Genomic DNA, 21,269 nt, shown 5'->3' with positions numbered 1-21,269 from the left:
CCTGCAGGGTAGCTCCATTGGGAGGGGACTTACAGAAGGGAGAATTAAAGCTCCATATACAAACACAAGTAACACAAGCAGTACATTAATAGAATTACAACACCCTCAGCAAAGGAAAGTAACCCTAATAAATGGGTGTACCCTAAGGTGATGGGCAAATCTGGTAACAGTGCCTCACCACCCTCCTAGTGAAAAAGTTTTTCCTAATGTCCAACCTAGACCGCCCCCACTGCAATTTGAGACCATTGCTCCTTGTTCTGTCATCTGCCACCACTGAGAACAGCCCAGCTCCATCCTCCCTGGAACCTCCTTTCAGGTAGTTAAAGGCTGCTATCAAATCCCCCCCTCACTTTTCTCTTCTGCAAACTAAACAAGCCTAGTTCCCTCAGCCTCTCCTAATAAGTCTTGTGCTTCAGCCCCCTAATCATTTTCGTTGCCCTCCACTGGACTCTCTCCAATTTTTCCACAGTCTTCCTGTAGTGGGAAGCTCAAAACTGGACACAATACTCCAAATGTGGCCTCACCAATGCTGAATAGCGGGGAATAATCACTTCCCTCAATTTGCTGGCAATTCTCCTACTAATATAGCCCAATATGCCATTAGCCTTCTTGGCAATAAGGGCACACTGTTGATTCATATCCAGCTTCTTGTCTACTGTAACACCCAGGTCCTTTTCTGCAGAATGGCTGCCTAGCCATTTGGTCCCCAGTCCATAGCAGTACATGGGATTCTTCTGTCCTAAGTGCAGGACTCTGCGCTTGTCCTTGTTGAACCTTATCAGATTTCTTTTGGCCCAATCCTCCAATTTGTCTAGATCACTCCATATCCCATCCCTACCCTCCAGCGTATCTACCACTCCCACCAGCTTAGTGTCATCTGCAAACTTACTGAAGGTGCAACTCACTCCATCCTCCAGATCATTAATGAAGATGTTGAACAAAACCGGCCCCAGGACCAACTCCTGGGGCACTCCGCTTGTGACCGGCTGACAGCTAGCCAGCTTTCTATCCACCTTCTAGTCATTCATCCAACCCATACGTCTTTAACTTGCTGGCAAGAACACTGTGGGAGACCATATCAAAAGCTTTGCTAAAGTCAAGGCATATCACGTCCACACTTCCCCCACATCCAAAGAGCCAGTCATCTCATCATAGAAGGCAATCAGGTTGATCAGGCATGATCATGGTGAATCCATGCTGACTGTTTCTTATCACCTTCCTTTTCTCCAAGTGCCTCAAAATGGATTCCTTGAGGACCTGCTCCATGATTTTTTCCAGGGACTGAGGTGAGGCTGACCAGTCTGTAGTTCCCCAGATCTTCCTCCTTTCCTTTTTTGAAGATGAGTACTATATATTTGCCTTTTTCCAGTCGTCCGGGACCTCCCCCAATCACCATATGTTTTCAAAGATAATGGCCAATGTTATCAGCACTCGGATATCACAGTGATAAGCTCAGTATAAGAACTGAAATTAAACAGAATCTAAAAGTGTTTTGTAGAGATTAAAAATAAATCCAATTCTTTAAAGGATAGATAGCATAAGTTTTATGTGATTGGGGAACGCTTGACTGCTACTACAGTAAGGCCTCAATCCTGCACCCACACTGGTCCTAATTCTGGCTCAGGGCCTAACGGACTTTGAAAGACTTGACAATGGGTAGGCAACTGGTGTGCTGTGATCACCACTTACCATATATATCTCATCATAAAGTCATTGTTACCCTATGATTCCCCCCTTTTCCCGTCTCATTGTTGTACCCACCTTTTAGACAGTTGTCTGCTAAGGCTGGTAGCTGTTAGAGGCAGAGGTCATCTTTTTCTTACGAGTTTGTATGGCTCTGAGCACAACGGGACTTGGGCTTCCAAAGGCTACTGCAAAATAAAAATAAATAAAATAAAACACCACCACCTTTCTGAACATGAATGACATATTTCTTCTTCTTGTTTTCCATTTATGCCTCTAGTTTTTGTTTGCTTTATCTCCCTTTTTAAAAAACCCTCCCATACTCATGTCAACATACAGTAATATTGTACTGGTTAAAAAAATACTGGAATTATTTATAAAATATATTAAGAAAAAGATTAGTTAAGGAATAAAGAAGTTATCAGTGAGGTAAACTAAATAACAAGGCCAAAGCCCTACTGTTTTGTGCTGTCATCCAGTCCAATCTCATAAACTAAGCAGGATCAGGTTGGGACAGTTCTTGGATCGGACACTGCTACTGAGGAACATCTAGGTGTTGATTAATTAGTGAATGTTTATAAATCAGATGGAGGCTATGGAATTGCAAATATTATTTCCTTTATTAGCTTACAATAACTGTGTACGATAGGTGAAATACAACCTTGTGAAGAGGAACTGAACAAGGTCTATGCAACATGTAAATCCAATTTAAGCCCTGAAAAACAGGATTTAAGTGGTGCATACCCCTTGTGCTTGCCCTCTGCAAAGGGGCGAATGTCACACTATCTGTGGCCATCTGCACCCAGCTCCTTCCTGAACCTTGTCACAATCTGCCCTACACATTGCTTTCCTACCTTAAACATAATATATGTAGGGGACCAGCCTCTGATCCCAACAATTCAAAATATTATGTTCTCTTCTATCCAGTTTAAAATTAGTTAAGGCTTACTCAAGTCAAACACAGCTTCACCAGGCAAATCAAGTTTCAAAAGAATTTAGAAATTGTATTTTAACATAAACTTGACTTAAACAAGGTTTGGCCCTTTCCATATTGGCTCACTAACTCATGTTTAAATCAAGACAGCATGAAATGGTTAATTTTAATCCTTTTAAATACATTCATACACACACAATCATGACACATATATATTAAGTACGTTATGCATACTTTAGCTCTGAGCCTAACTTTTTCTGCAGTGACTAAGCGCCTTTCAGTCATTACTAGCACCATTAATTTGAGTATCAGCGTTGCCTGGATGTACTGTTCTCCTAGTGTGCCAAGGATGTCCACACAGCCATTGATTTAAGAGATAATATCACTTGCTTCCAAGTTTATGAGGCAATAAACAGTTCCTGCATATTGATGAACGCTGAGGTGTTTGCTCAGCACATTTGCAGGGGACGTTTATTACCAAGTGCTGTGCTTTAAAAGCAAATGAAATTGCAACTATTCTTACTTTCTTTTGTGGGGGGAGAGGAAAAAAACTGTTGTTTTTAATTTGTTCCTCCACTTCCCCTCCTCCTGTGACTCATTAAAATGACAGACTTAGTCCTGCAAGTTTCCTTCTGTCTGAATGGTTCAAGACTACAGGTTTTTTTCCTCCTTATGTTGCTTTGAGTGAAAATGCTTTCAAAGGGAGCGATGTTGTCAGAGTACTTAAGAATGGCTGAGATTGCTTTTTTAGTTCTTTACCAGCCAAACCCACCTCCCCAGCCCTCAGGGATAACGTTCAAGTTAGCCCATCAGGATACCCACATGGAGTTGTTATCATTACACTCATATTCCTTCATATGTCCACCTAATATACAAATGAATTGTTTTTAATCTATGGATCATGAGAACGTCAGTGACTATAGATGAGTCTTTGGCACGTTCACCAGGTAGAATGCTTTTTGGAATCTAAACTCTTATCTATACAATACTGGGAAAGAAGCAGGGGAAAGGAATGAGACTGAATGCAAAGCTGCGTGCCAACTGAGCCGTTATGAGGATGCTAAACAGAGAGCACAACCCTTGAAAAATGTTTTAGATCATCAAAAACACAAAACTGATCTATAATAGCAGTAATCAATTCTGTGCTCTCCATTTCCATACTAGAAGAAGATTACAAAAAAAGTGTGTTTAAGGCTGTAGCAAAAAGTTCTGCAAAGATTTTCTGTAGATATTTTGTTTAGCTGGGGTATGGAGTCAAAATAGGAAGGCTTTGGGATGAAAAGTTGGAAAGCAAAATTTAAGCTGGAAAAAATGAATATTTTCTAAAATCTAAGAAGCTTTTCATGAGATAAAGAAGAGCTAATAGGATCTTTTAGCTTGTGTGCATGATGTTAAACATAAGCAGCAGCAGACCTATGTGTTATTTTTAAAATGTGTATTTGAGCTTTTTAATAGAACTCCGAATTCTTTCTTCATCCTTAAAGCCTGATACTGGGTAAGAAAAACAGCTTCAAATTCATTATAATGTCATTATTATTTGTATTATGTTGTCTTTCTAATTTAGGACCCAGCCCTACAAATCTGTATTCATGTAAGTAAAGCCTTTTTATATGCGTAGTCCCATAAAAATCAGTGGATCACTTTTGTAGCACAGGCAAGGGTCTGCAGGATCATGACATTAGGTTAGAGTAAGGCCAGTCTCTTCTTATGTGTCTGGAAAGCACTATGCAACTCTATGAGGCTATAAAAATAATACTGAAAAACGCATGTTTAAAAACACAGCTCACTCTCATCAACTCTTTTTCAGCCACATTTATCTGTCTCTTTAATATTTCACATGGTCAGCAAAATCACCTTATCTCTAGCATTAAAAGATATCTGTTACATAACCATGGCAGCCTTTGAATGGTTTCCACTTTTAATGGATGGTATGTTATAGATGGACCCTCGCCCTCTGAGCTGAGGCGATAAATACCACCAGGAGCAGATATTTTCTATTCCTCAGACACACCCACTCAAACAGTCCTTCTACCTCATCCTCACAACTCCCAGTTTAATCCCAACACTTGGTCCTATTCCATCATGACCCTTTTTCCTTTGATTCATATTATTTACACTATGGGTAAGTCTATACGGGGATAAAAGCCCTGCAGCACAGCCAGGACTGGCCCAGTCAGCTGACTTGGGCTCACGGGACTCAAGTTGCTGGGCTAAACATCTCTGTGTTTGGGTTTGGACTAGCACTGGAGCTCTGGGATCCTCCACCCTCACACTGGATTAGATAAAACAGTAAAACACATTTGTTAACTACACAGGAGATAGATATTAATAGAAAAATAAAAGTAAAACACTTTCTAGTGCCTAACTTAAACTACATTAGATTCAAGCAAAATTTCTCACCACATGCTTTGATTACTGATCAAACTCCTCAGCTCAGGACCTTCCTCCCCCCAGAGTCCAACAAGTGTTTCCTTTTGTTGTCTCTGGTGCAGAGAATGCAATGGGCAGGAGGGGGCTCTCTTCGGGTGTTTGCCTCTCCTTTTCATAGTTCCAGTCTCCCTCTCGAAAAACATTTTCAGCAGAGAACCAGGGGACAAAGAGTCTATGTGAAAGGATGTGCCCTGCTGGTTGTTTTCAGCTGTTTGAGCTTCCTTTGTTTTCCCTTCCTGCTTGATGACTGTTTACTGCATAAATGCAAATTAAGGCAAGCACACATTCCTTTGTTTAGACAGACCCTTTTGCCAACTTCAGTTTGGGCATTCTGCACCGTTTTGAACGTGTTAATAACATCATACAGGTGAATCTTATAACTTCACGTACAATGTTGCCACGCATTTTATCAGGACATTACTGATCAGTAAATTATGAGTTTTCAAATGATACTTCACAAGGCATACATTATTCTGTTATTAAGACACTAGGGGCAACCCCCCTCCCAAAAACTAACCAAACAAAAAAAAGAAACAAAAAAATGCCAACACCAGGTGCTAAATTTACTAAAGAACATATTTCTAATTAATTTTAACTCAAACTAATTAACAGATTTACTTGAAAATTCTCAGAAAATTAATTCTGTACTCAAAGAGTAAGGGCTGCAATTTCAGGGACAATATGTTGTATTTTTCATGCATAACAAAGAGAATCTCTGCTCTAAATGCAAAACTCAATTCAATCTTAACTATGGAGCTGCAGCTAGCAGTATTGCTTCTGTGGCCCAAGCAGTTAGCCAATATTTGGTGCCTTGTAGGATTGTTTTCAATTGAAAGAGAAATGGATAATACAAATCAGACACATACTGTTTGTGTACGGAGTCCTGTTTCCCTGAACACAGTAGAAACAAGTAACAGCAGGCAATACCCTGGGTCACAATTTCCAAGTATACCCCTCCATTTAGTTCTGTACCCCAAGAAGCCCCGTCTCTCTGCTCTCTCACAGGGCCATACTTACAACTGCGTCTCTTGCAGTTTGTTCACTCTCACCCTCTAATATACGCAGAGCTTGTCAAACAATTCCCTTAGCCTCTGTTCGCAAACAGAGAACCACTCAGCCCACACTGTTTAGCTTGTGAACTGGCCTTACCATATGGCCCAGTGCCTTGGGCAGTGGCTTCTACTGTTTCCAGCTATCCACTACATAAAGGAGCTTACTTTGCTTAGCACACCCATCAGTTCTAATCAGGTCTGTGCTAGTCTATAGATCAAAGATGGCAGCCATTAACGCTTTCCATCATAACATTATTATAACTGGATACAATACTCAGTACAATTCATTTTAAACTAGAAAAACCCTTTTGCTCCTGCATGGATTTCTTTACTTGAAGGAAATCCTTGATACACACCACAAGCATAAATTCTTAGAAAGCGCTGACTCCCAGTATGGATGGGAAATGTGTTTTAAAGAAAAGAAAATAAAGAGGATGTACAGCTGGCCCTCTAATTATGTGTGATTTCCACATTTATTAGCATAATTAGATCTGTGATTATTATTCTGATGTATCTCTTCAGAAGTGGAGCTGGCAATCATTTAATATTTAACATAAAAGGAAAAACAAGTTTACTTACCAGTAACTGGTGTTCTTTGAGATGTATTGCTCATGTCCATTCCACTATAGGTATGTGCATGCCACCATGCACAGTTCCTGGAACTTTTTTCCCCTTAGCAGACCACATAGGGCTGGCTCTGGTGCCCCCTGGAGTCCCACGCACATGCCGCAGTATATGAGGCCCTACATCTTCTCAGTCCCTTTTTTCTGCCAACTCCGGCAGCATGGACAGGGGGTGGGTGTGGAATGGACACGAGCAACACATCTCAAAGAACATCAGTTACTGGTAAGTAACCTTGTTTTCTTCTTCGAGTGATTGCTCATGTCCATTCCACAGTAGGTGACTAACAAGCAATACCTTGGAGGTGGGTAAGAGTTACCGGTGAGCTGCCCTCAGCACGGCTCTGCCGAATCCCGTGTCCTCTCTCGCCTGCTGGACAATGGCATAGTGGGGCGTGAAGGTGTGCACCGACGACCAGGATCAACTGCAGAGGCGAGAGGCTGGGCGGAATGCCCCGGCACTCTGCCCAAGAGGTAAACCGTTTCCACTTAGCACGATACACGACTTGTGTAGAAAGTTTCCTGCTGCTGCCCAGCAGGACTTGTTGGACCTGCACCGAGCGGGTTTTCTCTCCCTCCATCAGCCACAGAACCTCCAGGCTGTGAGGTGCAGGGAGTCCAGGTCCAGGTGCAACAGGCGACCACGGTCCTGGGAGAGAAGGTCATGCCACGTCGGGAGCTCCATGGGTGGGGCGATCGAAAGGTCCAACAGCATGCTGAACCAGTGCTGTCTTGGCCAGGCTGGAGCGATGAGTATAACATCCGCCCTGTCCCTCTTTAATTTCAGCAGGACGTTGTGCAGGAGCGGAATGGGCGGGAACGCATACATGAGGGTTCCCGTCCACTTGATGAGGAACATGTCGGAAATCGACCCAGTCTCGCAACCCCGGAGTGAGCATAACCTTGGGCACTTCGCGTTCCAGGCCGACATGAATAGGTCCAGTTGGGGAACACCCCACTTTTGGAAGATCGTAGTCACTACCTCTGGGTGCAGCAACCAGTTGTGGCGAGGTAGAAATGATCTGCTGAGGCGATCCACCTCATCATTCCTCACTCCCAGGAGATGAGAGGCAGTCAAGTGGAAGTCGTGCCTCACAGCAAAGTCCCACAGATGGATAGCTTCCTCGCAGAGAGCCGAGGAGAATGCCCCACCCTGCCTGTTTATATAAAACATAGCTGTGGTGTTGTCCATCAGCACCTGCATCACTCTGCCTGTCAGGAATCAGAGGAACACCCTGCACGCTAGGCGAATAGCCCTCAGCTCCTTCACATTGATGTGCAGGCACCTGTCCTCCCCCGACCAGAGCCCCTGAGTGCTCAGGTTGGCGCTGATATGGGCTCCCCATCCCACATCTGAGGCGTCGGAAATTAGGGTGACTGAAAGGACCAGTTCCCTGAACAGAACGCCCTTCAACACTGCCCTGGGAGACCACCACCAGTCTAGGGAGGCTAGGACGGGCAGGGGAACTGTGACCACCCGATCTAGTGGGTGTCTGCTCAGCATATATACTGAAGTGGCGAGCGAGTCTCACTACATACGTGCAGGCCGTCATGTGGCCTAACAGCTTTAGGCAGTGCCTGGCTGTTGTCATGGGGCATCGGTGATAGAGACTATCGCTTTGAAACGTGGCTGAGGCAGGAAGGCTCTGGCCTGGGAGGCGTCCAGGGTGGCCCCAATGAATTCTATATGCTGCACTGGGGTTAGTGTGGATTTCTGCTCATTTATGAGCAGTCCCAGCCTGCTGCATGTGGAGCCAGTGAGGGTCATGCTCTCCTGCACTTGGTACCTGGACCTGCCCCTGAACAGCCAATTGTCCAGGTAAGGGAAGATTTGCACACCCTTTAGCCTCAGGTGGGCTGCCACTACTGCCATGCATTTGGTGAACACCCTTGGAGTCGAAGATAGGCCAAAGGGCAGGGCTGTAAATTCGTAGTGGGAACCAACCACTGTAAAGTGGAGGAAGCACCTGTGGCTGGGGAGGATGGACACATGAAAGTATGCGTCCTTGAGTTCGAGGGTAGCATACCAGTTTCCTGGATCCAGAGAAGGGATTATGGAGGCTAGGGAAACCATGCGAAACCTGAGTCATTTGACATATTTGTTTAGACGATGCAGGTCTAATATGGGTCTCAGACCCCTTTTGCCTTGGGGATGAGGAAGTACCTCGAATAGAACCCCTTCCCCCTTCTGCCTTGAGGAACCATAACCATCGCTCCAATGTTGAGGAGGGTGTCTACCTCCTGCAAGAGGAGTTGCTCATGAGAGGGAGGGAGACTCCTCGCTCTGAGTCGAAGCAGGCCTGCTCAACGATGCCGACCTGGAGCGACTGCTGGGGGAGCATCCTTGCTCTATCCCCAGTGGCTGTCTGGTGGGAGATCTTCCTCCCCGTACCAGGGATCTCTATCGCCCTTCAGGGGGACCCAATGTGGGCTTGCCCCGGGACACCGGTCCCTTCACCCTTGGCGGGGGCGGGGGAGGGGGGGTAAGGGGGTGTGGCGGCGTAGACAGGGCCAACAAGGCTCTTGCTGCCTGAAAAGTCTCCAGTGTCGATGGCATCGGCAGGGGCACTCTCCCACTCCCAGGAGTCAGGGGAGGGTCCTTGACCGGAGATGCAGGCACTGGAGAAGACTTGACGGGCTGTGGCCGGTGCATCTCTGCACTCGACCCTGCCCATACCAATGGTGCAGGGGAGTGTCTGCGCGCCGTCTCCTCTTCTTCAGCACTGGGGATGTTGCTCGGTGCCGAGTCGAGGTCGGTGCCGATGGTGCACTCTGCACCAAGGTGACTCTCGGTGCTGAGGTGGAGTGGGATGGCTTGGACACTGGGCGGAGTGCTGCCTCTATGAGCAGGGCTTTTAACCTGATTTCTTGGTCCTTCTGAGCCCACGGTTTAAAAGCCCTGCAGATCTTGCATTTATCTTTCCTGTGTTCTTCCCCCAGGCACTTAAGGCACTGATTGTGCGGGGTCGCTGAGCAGGAAAGCCTTCCCGCAGGAGGCACACGGCTTAAATCCAGGCCACTCGGGCATGGCCCGGCCACTCTAAGTCCCTCAGGGACTTCTTATCTAGCTACACTTAACAACTACTTACACTACCTAAATAACTAACTAAATTGCTTTGAGTAACAAAGAGTTCAAAGAAGGGGAATAGTACTTGCAGAGAGCAAGGCTATTTCCAGCAACTGTCACGGGCGGAAAGAAGGAACTGAGGGGGCGTAGGGCCGGCAGTGCCTCATATACCACAGCATGCACGCGGGACTCCAGGGTGTGGCAGAGCCGGCCCTACAGGGTCTGCTAAGGGGAAAAAAGTTCCAGGAACCGTGTACGGTGGCGCGCACTCACCTATAGTGGAGTGGACATAAGCAATCACTCGAAGAAGCAGCATGGCACTTTAGCACCATGGCGCTAAGGATAGGAGCCTAACTTTGAATTGGGGCAATGGTGCACAACCATGTCCATTATTCAAAGAGGACAAGGGTGTGTCAGTCTGAATAGAAATCTGCATGCGTTGCGGGAGGGAGAGGAAAATTGTCTCTTAATTAAGAATTACTCCATGCAAGCTCCATGGTGGATTTGGGTAAACCCTCCTCCCTCTGAAAACAGCTGCAGTTGTCTTTCATTTTTAATGCCATTAGTTATTTCCTGCACAACAGTGAACTGTGGCTCACCCTCCAGAAAGCAGACGTACAACTATAAAAAGCATCTTGCTATAAAGGACTCTATAAAACACTATGTTTTAATTGCTTCCTGGTTTCAGCAAACTGTTTTACATTTGAAACTTAACATCAGACTTATAGTTTATTTCTGGGCTTTTTATTATTTTAAACAAATTATTGTGAGAGGTTATTGTGTTGACAGGGGGTCTTTGTGAATGTGGGTGGTACTTGTGTAACTGATAAGGTATTTTAAAAAGTTGTACAACTTTTAATTAGTTACACGAATTGTCATCAGGCCCTGTAAATGTAATGCCATTTGTATTACAATACTTCAGTAAATACTGAGAAGATAGGTAGCGGTTTTTGATAATGAAAATACTGTACTGTATATGGATCAGTTAAATAATCCTATTGGTAGGTAATTAGAACCATTTGACAAAGGGGTAATAAAGTTAGGTGACTTGTCCAAGGCCACAGAAGATTTAGGTTTAGAATCAGAGCTGTCTAGAACTTAGGAAGTGAGAGCTCCATGTTCTATGCTCAGGTCACACTTTTTTTTTAACCCATTATAATTTAAAGAGCACATGTTTGTTGGGCTTCATGCCAGTATTCATTCTGTGCACTGCTATGCCATGGGAAAACACGTGAAACTGAGTGTCCATCTGCACTGGAAGGTTCTAGCAATGTTTCGAAAGTTAATGTTGATTTTTTTGGTGCTCACATAATAGGTCTTCCCCTTGATAATTTGTCATCTTGCAGATTTTGATATTGTAATATGACTGCTAAAATGTACCCAGGTGATTTATAAACTCGGGGACTCTCCTGAAGTCTGTGGTACAATAAATGGATGCCATTCTGGAGAGAAAGAAAATATACAGCAGATAGTGTACTCTGGCTCTACCACTGTTTATCTCCAGTGCATGAAGATAAAAATCAACAAAGTGATTTCTTACATTATATATTCTGACTAGAATCAGATGAAAACTGATGGTATGCAAGAGAACTGAATAGCTTGACATGACTGTAGTGCAATTTACAGTAGTGATAACTGGCTTAGTTCTGAATTGCCACATGATATATGGGCCAGATGACTGATCCATGAGCATCACAAGGCCAACAGGTAGCTTAAAAATATGTACCTTTTTCAAAAGGCTCTTTTATATTACTTCTTTAGGAGGGATAGGAAAATGCAAATTAAAATGGAAAGCTGCTTAAGGACAAGTCAGCTCTCCACTCTGAACAACAGAAACAAGTCTGCATGGACTACAGGCTCAAACATCTCTCAGGAGCAGTCCAGTTTTGCAAGCAATGGTGAAATCAATGAAGAGCCTCAGTTGCCCATAATTGGGGAGATTGTGGGGGACCAAGTACAGCATCAAACTCCAAGTCTGACAGCTGCTGTGCTGTTAAGGAGGATGAAAATCTCCGGGAAGGAGAACATTAAAAGCTGGAATAAAGGGAAACAATCCCTTAGTTGGGATCCTCCTTCCAGATAACATCATGGTGTCCTCTCGCACCGAGGATACCCTTCCAGGGAAGGGAACCCCAGTTATTAGGAAGAGATAGGAAATAGTAATGGGGGATTTAATCATTAGAAATGTAGACAGCTGGGTTTGTGATGACTGGGAGAACTGCATTGTGAATTGCATGTTGGATGTGAAGGCTGTGGACCCCTTGAGACATCCAGACAGACCTATGTGCAGTGCTGGGGAGCAGCTGGTGGTCATGGTACATGTAGGTATCAGTGACACAGGGAAAGGTAGGAGATGGGTGCTGGAGGCTGAATTTATGCTGTTAGGAAAGAAATTAAAGTCCAGGATCGCCATGGCAACATTCTCTGAAATACTTCCAGTTCCACGCACAGAGGCAGTTATATAGGCAGAATTGCAGGGTCTCAAAGCGTGGATGAGATGACGGTGTTGGGAGGAGGGATTTAGGTTTATTAGGAACTCGGGAACTTTTTGGGAAAGGGGGATCTTATACAGGAAGGATGGGCTCCGCCTAGACCAAAACAGAACCAGATTGCTGGCTTGTAAAATTAAAAAGCTCATGGAGGAGTTTTTAAGCTAAGGGCTAGGGGAAAGGTGCGGAGAAACACATGGTTTGGATGGACAGATCCCTTTTGGGGAGGTTTTATTAAAGGGAATACTCTATATCCTACTAAAGAGGAGAGGATAGAAAATGATAAAGTACACGTAGATACTCAAGAGAAACAGTCAAATTAAAAAAGAGTCCCAATTAATTACATCACAGGAAGGCAGACAACTAAATATTGAAAAAAAATGTGTGTGTGCGTGTATACAAATGCAAGAAGTCTAAATACTAAGATGGGTGAACTTGAGTGACTCGTATTAAATGAGGATATTAATACAATAGGCATAATGGAAACTTAGTAGAATGATAATAATCAATGGGACACGGTAATACCAGGGTACAAAGTATAAGAAAAGAAAAAAAGAAAGCATAGAGTCAAATAAAGTAAAAATCTTAAATGAATCACACAATACAATAGAATCTCTATGGATAGAAATTCCATGCTTAAATAATAAAAGTAAAACAGTAGGAATATACACTTGAGCAGGTAGGTGATGGCAACTGTGAAATGCTCAGAGATATTAGAACGGCTATAAAAACAGAAAACACCATAATAATGGGGGATTTCAACTGTTCCCATATTAACTGGGAACATGCCACCTCAGGATATGTTGCAGAGATAAAATTTCTAGACATCATTAATGACTTCTATTTGGAGCAGATAGTCCTAGAACCCACAAGGGGAGAAGCAATACTTGTTTTATTCTGAAATGGCACATAGGATCTGGTCCAAAAGATGAATATAGCTGAACCGCTCAGTAATAGCAACCATAATGTAATTAAATGCAACATCCTGGCAGTGGAGTAAACATCAAAGAACCCACCACAGTAGCATTTACAGCACATAACTTCAAAAAGGGTAACTACACAAAAATGAGAAGGCTAGTTAAACAGAAATTAGAAGGAATGGTCACAAGAGTGAAATGCCTGCAAGCTGTATAGAAACTTAAATAAAAATGTAATAGAGGCTCAAATTAAGTGTATACCCCAAATAAAAATAAAAGAGTAAGAGGACCAAAAACCCTTCACCACTATGGCTAAACAACTGAGTAAAAGAGGCGGTTAGAGACCAAAAGACATCTTTTAAAAATTGGAAATCAAATCCTACTAAGAAAAATAGGAAGGAGCATAAACTCTGGCAAGTCAACTGTAGAAGTATAATTAGACAGGCCAAAAAAGAATTTGAAGAGCAATTAGAAAATGACAAACAAACAGCAAAATTATTTTCAAGTACATCAGAAACAGGAAGTCTCCTAAATAATCAGTGGGGCTCCTGGACAACTGGGGTGCGAAAGGAGCACTCAAGGAAGACAAGGTCATTGAAAAGAAGCTAAATGACTTCTTTGCACCGGTCTTCACTGCAGAGGATCTGAGGGAGATTCCCACACTTGAGCCTTAGATTTGTTTAAAAAAAAAAAAAAAAAAAAAAGAGGTGACCAATCTGAGGAACTGTCCCAGATTGAGGTGTCAATAGAGGAGGTTGTGTAACAAATTGAGAAATTAAACAGTAAGAAGTCACCAAGCCAGATGGTGTTCACCCAAGAGTGAACCCATATCACTCAGATATGAAATTACAGAACTGCTAACTATGGTATGTAACCTATCGCTTAAATCAGCCTCTGTATCAGATGGTTGGAGGATAGCTAATGTAATACTGATTTTTAAAAGAGGCTCCAGAGGCAATTCTGGTAATTACAAGCCAGTAAGCCTAACTTCATAAGGCTAATTTGAAACTATAGTAAAGAACAGATTTATCAGACACATAGATAAACTTGATAAGTTGGGGAACAGTCAAGACAGCTTTTGTAAAGAAAAATCATGCTTCACCAGTCTATTATAATTATTTGAGGGGGTCAACAAACAAGGGTGGAAAAAAGTGATCCAGTTGATATAGCATGCTTGAACTTGCAAAGTCTCTGACAAGGTCCCTCACCAAAGTAAGGAGTCATGTATAAGAGGAGAGGTTCTCTGATGGATCAGTAACTGGTTAAAAGATAGAAATAGTTTTCACAGTGCAGAGAGATAAATAACGGGTCCCTCAAGGATGTGTATTGGGACTGGTGCAACAGTGAGGTGACAAAGTTTGCAGATGATACAAAATTACTCAAGATACTTAAGTCCAAAGCGGACTGTGAAGAGTTACAAAGGGATCTCTCAAAACTGGGTGACTCTCAAGAAAATGGCAGATGAAATTCCATATTGATAAATGCAAAGTAATGCACATAGCAAAACATAATCCCAACTATGCCTCCAAAATGATGGGGTCTAAATTAGCAGTTACCACTCAAGGAAGGAATCTTGGAGTCATCATGGATAGTTCTATGAAAACATCTACTCAGTGTTCAGTAGCAGTCAAAAAAGCTAACAGAACAATCAGAACCATTAGGAATGGGATAGATAATAAGATAGAAAATATAAATATACAAATCCATGGTATGCTCACTCCTTGAATACTGCATGCAGTTCTGGTCGCTCCATCTCAAAAAAGATATATTAGAATTAGAATTATTAGAACTGGAAAAAGTACAGAGAAGGGCAACAAAAATTATTAGTGGTATGGATCGGCTTTCATATGAAGAGAGATTAAGAGGACTAGGTCTGTTCAATTTGGAAAAGAGATGATTGATGGGGGATATAATAAAGGTCTATAAAATAATGAATATGCAGGAAGTTAATAAAGAAGTGTTATTTACCCCTTCACATAACACAAGAACCATGGGTCACCCAATTAAATTAATAGGCAGCAGGTTTAATACAAACATAAGGCTGTACTTCTACTAACAACATACAGTTAATCTGTGGAATTTTATAGCCAGGGGATGTTGTACGGGCCAAACATATAACTGGGTTCAAAACAAGAATTAGATAAATTCACGGAAGACAGGTCTGTCAATGGTTATTAGCTAAGATGGACAGCAACACAACGGTCGGGGTGTCCCTAAGCCTCTGACTGCCAGAAGGTGAGACTGGATGACAGGGGATGGGTCACTCAGTACATTGCTCTGTTCTGTTCACTCCCTTTGAAGCATCTGGTACCAGCCACTTTCAGAAGACAGGATACAGGGCTAGATGGACCATTGGTCTGATCCAACATGGCTATTTTTATGTTCTTAGATTCTAAGCTATGCTGCTATAAGGCATAGCACAGAACTTGTAGCCTGAGGGAATGGGGTAGCTAAAGCGACTTTAATCCATTCTTGTGCCCTCCTGATTTGGGGCTTCTGCAGGGGTCAGAGTGGCCCATAGTGTAATTTAAACTGCCCTGAGGGCCTGTCTAAGTTATGACAGCCTCCCTGGGCTGCTCTATGGGTAGCCCCTGCCAAAATCTCAGCAACATTGCATGCTGCAGCCCCACCCCTGACATGCCCCACATGTCCCCTGGCCCTACCTTGGCACACAGCCTATACCAGGCCTTGGGAAAGAATCCCAGGAGGAGAGCCCTTACAGCGATCTTCTTCAATTTTCGCTCTAAGGCTATTGTCACTCAGCCAGGTCTGGAACTTTTAGGGCCCCTTTATGCTACTTCAGCTTCTTTATTCAGTGTAAAAGGGCTGAGGAGAGGGAGAGAATCTCACCCAATAGATTATTCTAGTTAAGTTGTTAGTTTGTGACAGTAAGAGTTGATGGGTTATTTATTTAGTTATTTAAATTTCTAAAATGGAATCAGAGGTGCTCATCCTGTTCTTTGAGTGCCTTTGCCACAAATTAAAACTCTCTATATGAATGTGCATAAATACATCCATCTAACTGACCCATCAGTTGTTGCTATAACTGGGTACGTCTTCACAGGGATAAAAAATCCGGGTCAGCTGACGGGCTCGGGGCTGAAAAATCATTGTGTGGATGTTTAGGATGGGATGCTACTTGACTCAGCATGGGGAAGAGGCGCCCTGTAAGGGTGAAGGGTCCTGGAACTCAAGCTTCAGCCTGAGACCGAATGTCAACACAGTGATTTTTAACCCTGCAGTCCGAGCCCTGCAAGTCCGAGCCAGCTGAGGCCGTGCCGAGGGTCTTTTATCCCTGCATAGACATAGCCTAAAAGATGAACTCCTGTCACTGCTCAGAGCAGACCTACTTTCTACTTGATTTTAACAGGAAGTGCTAAAGTGTTTCTTTTTTATAAGTTCCGTGAACTCTCTCTTATAAAGGGGTGGCAGCCACTCCATAATGAAGGTTGCAATTGAGTTTCCATTATAAGAATGATTTTTGCTGCCTCTCTGAAATCCAGAAACAAAGAACTATTGTCCTCAAAAGTGAAAGGTTAGGTCTGAGCAAAGTAAATTCCCCCGCCCTCTTAGTAGGACAAGGAGTTTCTGAATTATGAAATACCAAAAAAAGTTGTTCACTAGAGTTCAGAAAGTCTTCTAACTTTTTATTACTTTGTAGTCAAAAATTGGGAAGGGAAAAGATAGAACTTAGGCCTGGTTTACACTTAAAATTTAGGCTGACATAGCTACATTGCTCAGGGATGTGAAAAAAAGAGACTGGATTGTTTGGGGATAAAGGTGGGGGTGTTTTTTTAATCCAAAAATAAAGTTATTCAGACATGCTGTTTGTAAATAAATTAACACACATAAAAAGGAAAAAAACAAAACAAAAAACTGGTGGTCACCACAATTAAAGAATCCTTTCCCCTCCTCTTCTCTCTCCCCCCACTGAATCCCTTTGAAAATGCAGAGCAGGACACACTGAAGATCAAATGTACTGGATTCAGAGTCACATATTTAATGGAGTGCAGAGTGGGGGCTGCTTCCTTACTGACCCTGTGCTGGAACTAAGTTTCATACACCCCTCTAGAGTGTTCACTTCCTGTGGACCTAACCAGGTCTATAGGGCAGGGCTCTGATGAGACCACGGAGGCTGGTGCAGCAGAAGTGAAAAAAGAGGTCATGGAAAGTGTGAGAAGAGCTAGTAGGGGGAGCAGAATGAGGATGACTGAAGAAGGGGGACATAGGGTGCTAAAGTGGAGGATGGGAGGGGAAAATAGAAGGAACAGCAGAATGGATGTTATTTCAACCACCCTACAGAGCCCCACAGGCTTGCCATCACCCTCCCCCACAAATCTTAGGAGGCTCATTAGGGGACACCCCTCCCTAGTCTCCAACAGTGCTAAAATCCTGCCAAATTCTCCCTGCCGCCCTATATCCAGTTACAAATCTCTTGCTCCAAGCAAATGGTGAAGTGCACAAACAGCTGTATGGAAACTGGAAAGAAGGGGAGTGGTGGGTTGCCCTGAGAGAAGGGTGACTTGGAGCCAGAATTCCAACTCCAGAGCAGCCCACGTATCTGAATGGCGAAAGAAGCAAGCAGCAGTAGCCCATTAGTTCCATATTAGGGAAATCTTGAGCAGAATGTAGGTCAGCCTTGCTTAAATCAGTCAGTCCCCCCAGCCCCCGCACTGTATATGACAGGGTGTAGGCTCTGCAGGGCCAGTCCCAAACCTGATAGCACTGCTAACCCCAAGCATTCAAAAATCAAAAGTCAAGACCCAAGAAATCATGAAATTTGATTAAAAGTCATAAGATTTGAAAGGAAAAGAAAAAAAAAAGGGATCAATTCTGGCTTACCTTTTGGTTTTTGAGATGTTAAGGGTCACATTTTACAGCTTTTTCTGCAGTCATGGGGTGTAGAAATTTACTTTAAAAAGCTGATCACCTAACTCCAAGAACAGGGGCTTTGCAAGAAACTCAACACCAGCAGTTTCACACTGACCAGCCCCATCTCATGTGATTTCAGTTTGCTTATCACTCTCCTGGCTTTTAGTGCAGTTAGTAGTCAAATGAACCCAACAAGGTTCAGCTGCTAAGAAACTAGAGCTGCAAGAAGCAGTGTTCAATAGGAATGTCATATACCATTTCAGGTATTCTGGATTTTCATTTGACTTTTAAACACACTTCACACTTTCTCTTTCCCATCCCCACTGTCCCTCTGTGAAGAAGCAGAAAGGGCCTCTTCAAGCTGGCAACTGGGGATGGCTGTGATTTTGTGCCTGCATTCCCAAGAGATGTGTGGGTGCCATTGGGGAATTTGTGCACAGCGAGTTCTCCACAACTCAAAAAGGAAGCTGAAGGTTGTGCATAATTTGGATTAGTTGTTTTTATAACCAAAAAAAAAAAAACCTCATTGAGCAGAAAAAGTGCATATAAAGAATGAGTGAAAATATAGGGAACACTTAGCCCTAGGAGAATTTTAGCCAAGGTACATTTACAAATTAATATATTCATGCTAACCATTTCCTCAAGCATTTTTTAACCAAATCTGCAGTGCCTCTTTTTCAGTTACTCAGAAATGTATATTGTCTTATTCCTGAGGTATTTTTGTGGTGTTTCTTTGGTCATTATGGGTCAAACCCGGCCCTGATTTACAGCTTATATAACCCTACTGAGGGGAATGGAGATGGATGGGGTGAAAAGCAGGTCAACATTTGGCTCTGATCATTAAAAATGAATCATACCTTCTCTGTGAAATGGCTTGTGTTAAACAAAACACATTTGCTTTAAAATACAGAGCTCTATTGTTCCCCCTGTATTTTCTTCTAGTCTGTTGAAAGTGGAAGAAGGAGTGAAGTCTCCATTTTCTAGGATTTGTGCATGGGGAGAAGGAAGGGGAAGAACAACCAAAAGAAAATCCTATGGAGAATCTATGAAAAAGTTAATACTGCCCCAAACTTTTTATAATTAATTTTCTTTTAACTTTTCCAACATAAAAAAGATGAGTTACTTCCCAGATAGTAACTGGAGTTCCTTGAGGTGTGTAGTCTCTGTGGGTATTCCCTGAGGGTGCGCATGTGCTCCATGCATCTGAGACCAGAAGACTTTTCATTAGTATTGTCTATTGGTTCATACCTGCACCCCAAATTTCCTTGGGCTCCAAACTGAGGGCATAAAGGGTGGTGTGGACTGACCACCACTCCATCCCTTCTCTACAGCAAATCACTTTAGGAAAGGATCTGAAAGAGATGGAGGTTGGGTCATGGAGTATACACAGGAACTGCACCTTTTGAAGAACTCCAGTTACTTTAAGGTATGTAAGCCTGTCGGTGGGGTCGGGGTATGTTCCACCAATCAGCGGAGGTCCTCCCAAAACACACTGAGCGGTAACCCAGATTCACCCACCATATCACTCTTCAAGTCCCCTGGGCTACTTCCTACCATGTCTTCGATGATGATGTTCCACAATTTCCTGGGGTTTCCGGGGTCCCTAGCCATCATGGTTCCTGGCAACTTGGTCCCTCCTCAGGGTTTGACTGGTGGCTTAGGATCCGTCTGGGGCTTGGCCTGGCTTGACTCTAGGGTCAAAGTCTGAAGCGGCTGCCTGGAGACAGCCAGCAGTCTGCATCCTTCCCCTTCAGCAGCCCTCTTTGACTGAGCTGTGTTGCTCCCTTTTATTTCTGCCTTCTAGGCTGAGCATGCCCAGCAGAGGTGGGGAGGCATTAGCCTCTTCAGCCCACAGCGCATCTGTAACCCTCTCTAGGCCAGAGCGGGGCTGATACACCCCCATCACAAGGATGCACCTGAGATCCATTTAGAAAGTCTTTGAGGATATTGCTTCCCCTTCCATCTACTCAGCATTGGAAATGAAGAGTCTTTGAGATTTCCTGAAGTGCTTTGTCCTTCGCAGTTAGAAAGATAATGTTTCACAGGCATCCAGTGAATGGAGCTTCCTGTCTTCTCTGGTGGCATGGGGGTAGAAAACAGACAGGGGTATGACCTGATTTATGTGGAATTTGGAGGGAACATGTGGAATTAACTTGGGGGTGAAACCTTATCTTTATGAAAGACAATGTAGGGAGGGTCCACTGTACAGGCCCTGAGTTCACCTGCTCTTCTGCCAGAGGTGACTGCAGTCAGGAAGTCTACCTTCATAGAGAGATAAAGAAGGGAGCAGGAGACAAAGGGTTTGGAAGGAGGATTCCCAAGTGCTGACACTATAATTTTGAGATTCTAAGTTGGTGTCAGTTTCAGCACTGGAGGAAAAGTTCTGGCAAGGCCTTTCAAAACCCTTACAGTCAGAGGGTGGGTGAAGACCAAACTGGCTCCACTGGAGGCTGGAAGGTGTTGACCACTGTCAAATATACACACAGTGAGCTGAAAGATAGACCCTACTTCTTTAGTAAAAGGAGGTCGTCCAAGATGGTAAAGATACCTGAATCCTCTGGAGGTGTCCAATGATGTGGGCACCAGACAAAAAAATATTTTCCATTTAGCTGCATAAAATTTCCTGTAGAGATTTTCCTGCTATTATTGAGGATGATTGTACCTCCTCACAGAACATCACCTTTCTAAATCCAAATATCAGGCTGGTAGATGGAGGGCTACTGGATTGAGATGGCTGGTTTTACCTTTGTCCTGAGACAGCAGGTTTAGGATTTGTATGCACCGATGTGTCACCATCTGGGGGAAACTGGTGAATGAAAACTGCTTCTGCTACTTGTGTGCCACTAGGCCCACCAAAGCTTTGTCCTGTTTGATTTTCCTCAGGAGTTGAGGTATGAGAAGAATGGGAGGGAAAGCGTACGTTATCAGCTCTGACCACTGAACTAAGAATGAATGTCATGACCAGGGCTTGGTGATCAGACCTAGTGAATAAAGCAGGAGTTGGAAGTCAAACTGAGGGTCAGAGATGGAGTCAGGAGTCAAGCCAAGCATCAGGGCTGGAGTCAAGAATCGAACCAAGGGTAAGAGCTGGAGTCAGAGATTAGGAGCAGGCACCAGGAAAAAGGCAAGAACCAAGAGGAAGGCAGAGAGGCTGGAACCAAGGACAAGTCAGGAAAGCAGGGCTCAGGAGTCAGGCTCTAATGCA

The 21,269-nt window shown here is 43.6% G+C and overlaps 1 long non-coding RNA gene across 1 annotated transcript; it reads right to left on the bottom strand.

Moving 5' to 3' along the window:
• Positions 1–1,761: 1,761 nt before the first annotated feature.
• Positions 1,762–19,778, bottom strand: LOC137149003 (uncharacterized). The gene is made up of 2 exons (XR_010918644.1): positions 19,619–19,778; positions 1,762–1,871 (listed from the first exon to the last, which is right to left on the bottom strand). It is a non-coding gene; the product is annotated as an uncharacterized lncRNA (long non-coding RNA).
• Positions 19,779–21,269: the final 1,491 nt, after the last annotated feature.

The sequence above is a fragment of the Emydura macquarii genome, unplaced genomic scaffold (genome assembly GCF_026122565.2).
Source record: "Emydura macquarii macquarii isolate MOO-44397 ecotype Brisbane River unplaced genomic scaffold, CSIRO-AGI_Emac_v2 contig_705, whole genome shotgun sequence".
Lineage (NCBI taxonomy): Eukaryota > Metazoa > Chordata > Testudines > Chelidae > Emydura > Emydura macquarii.
Note: the sequence above shows the minus strand (reverse complement) of the source record. Positions and strands in the feature narration are given on the sequence as shown.